Source organism: Penaeus chinensis, chromosome 6, assembly GCF_019202785.1.
Source record: "Penaeus chinensis breed Huanghai No. 1 chromosome 6, ASM1920278v2, whole genome shotgun sequence".
Lineage (NCBI taxonomy): Eukaryota > Metazoa > Arthropoda > Malacostraca > Decapoda > Penaeidae > Penaeus > Penaeus chinensis.
This window is the reverse complement of record NC_061824.1, coordinates 24,505,970-24,508,469: the sequence shown is the minus strand read 5'-3', so window position 1 is coordinate 24,508,469 and position 2,500 is coordinate 24,505,970.

The following is a 2,500-nucleotide window of genomic DNA, read 5'->3' as shown; positions in this document are numbered from 1 at the left end:
AATGATGGAAGGAAAGAAAGAGAAAAGCAAAAAGAAAAGAAGAGAGAGAAAAAAAAATAAACAAGTAATGTCAGGTTATCTAATAATATTAAATAAAATCTTTTAATGAAGTGCAGACTAAAAAGTGATGTTCCTTATGTTTAATATAATCTCAAAGGTCAGTCCACAATACCAAAATATCATAAGAGATGTAAAACATTTACTAATGCAAATGATTTGCATGTAATCTTTTCAAGAACAGGATCTTGCTTCATTGAATATTAATAAGTTCCAAGTATATATCTGTTTCACTCAATGTAAAAACAAGGTATTAATTAAGCAAATATTCATTGGGCTTGAATACTTCCTTTTTACATAACACAATTTCAAATATTTCATAGTTATATAATACATATGATTATCAATATTCCTAAAGTAGTAGAACTTATACTTCTTTAGGTCTCACAACATAAAATTTATCAGAGTTAATTCCCATAAGGCCTAAGATAATACTGAACATTCATTAACTACAGGAAATGAGGCATTTAATAAAACTAAAAACACTATCAAAGAGTATCAAAAGCTAATCATAATAACATCAATTATAATAACACAATAATATCATACTGGTTTTAAACAGCATTTGATAACTAACAGTTACTGATGACTTAAAGTAAATTCTTACTTTCTCTTTGTCTATTGCCTCAAAAATGCTTTGCACTAATACAAAGTATTTCAAAAAAGAACTTTCTAATACATCATTAAAAGCTATAGTACTTTATACAGACTGCTAAATACATTTAATGACATTGGTAATGACATTGGGAACTACATAGTTACAAACTTGGAAAGAACTCTTAACTCACTTTGTAGACAGTGTATTAATAGAACCTGTGAAAACCAACAAAAGGGCCAGGAGAGACTGCTTTTTTGTCCAACCCATCCTCTCTTTTTGATGTCTTTACAACACAATGTAATCCTACTCCTCCAGGTGGTACTTCGGTGGCAGGAGCTATTTCTAGTCAAATACAGAGATGCTTGATGAACACAACCCACGCAACTGGGCTCCAGGGCAGGACTGTCTTCTAGAAGTCTAATCAACCTAGCTTCTACATGTCCCCCCCTTCCCCCCACCTCTCCACTGGCTCAATCAGTCTCTGCTATGATTTAACATATAATCACTCCCCACTTGACCTTCACAAACTATGAGTACAATGAACATAAATTCATGTGGTCAACATACACCTTTTTTCTAACAGTTAGACTATCAAAATTGTCTGAAATCAGCTAAACCTACTCCTTGAGAGAGAGAGAGAGAGAGAGAGAGAGAGAGAGAGAGAGAGAGAGGGAGGGGGAGGGGGAGAGGGAGGGGGAGAGGGAGAGGGAGAGGGAGAGGGAGAGGGAGAGGGAGAGGGAGAGGGAGAGGGAGAGGGAGAGGGAGAGGGAGAGGGAGAGGGAGAGGGAGAGGGAGAGGGAGAGAGAGAGGAGAGGAGAGGAGAGGAGAGGAGAGGAGAGGAGAGGAGAGGAGAGGAGAGGAGAGGAGAGGAGAGGAGAGGAGAGGAGAGGAGAGGAGAGGAGAGGAGAGAAGAGAAGAGAAGAGAAGAGAAGAGAAGAGAAGAGAAGAGAAGAGGAGAGAAGAGGAGAGGAGAGGAGAGGAGAGGAGAGAGGAGAGAGGAGAGAGGAGAGAGGAGAGAGGAGAGAGGAGAGGAGAGAGGGGAGAGGAGAGAGGAGAGAGGAGGAGAGAGGAGGAGAGAGGAGAGGAGAGGAGAGGAGAGGAGGGGAGGAGAGAGGAGAGGAGGAGAGAGGAGGAGAGAGGAGAGGAGGAGAGAGGAGAGGAGGAGAGAGGAGAGGAGGAGGGAGGAGAGAGGAGAGGAGGAGAGAGGAGAGGAGGAGAGAGGAGAGGAGGAGAGAGGAGAAGAGGAGAGAGGAGAGGAGAAGAGAGGAGAGGAAAGAGAGGAAAGAGAGGAAAGAGAGGAAAGATAGGAGAGAGAGGAGAGAGAGGAGAGGAGAGAGAGAAAAGAGAAGAAAGAGGGGGGAGAGAGGAGAGAGAGGAAAGAGAAGAAAGAGAAGAAAGAGAGGGTAGAGAGGAGAGGAGAGAGGAGAGAGAGGAAAGAGAAGAAAGAGAAGAAAGAGAGGGTAGAGAGGAGAGGAGAGAGGAGAGAGGAGAGAGGAGAGAGGAGAGAGGAGAGAGGGAGAGAACAGAGAAGAAAGAAAAAAAATATAAGAAAGAATATCATGCACGGCAGTCTTTCTTTCATTTTTTTTTTTTTGCACAATTTACACACAAAAAAAGAGTTATAGAATTGTTCTAATAATAGAAAAATAACTACTTTTTATTAAGGAAAAAGGAAAAAAATATTGGAAAAAATAAAATAGATTAAATACATATATATAGCTATATAATTAAACATTTTTTTTTCACTGTCTATAATTATCAATCATAGACAGTGAAAGTACACTGTAGAATGGATCTTGAGCATTTTATCATCCTGATGTTAAACTATATCTCATGTTTGTCTTT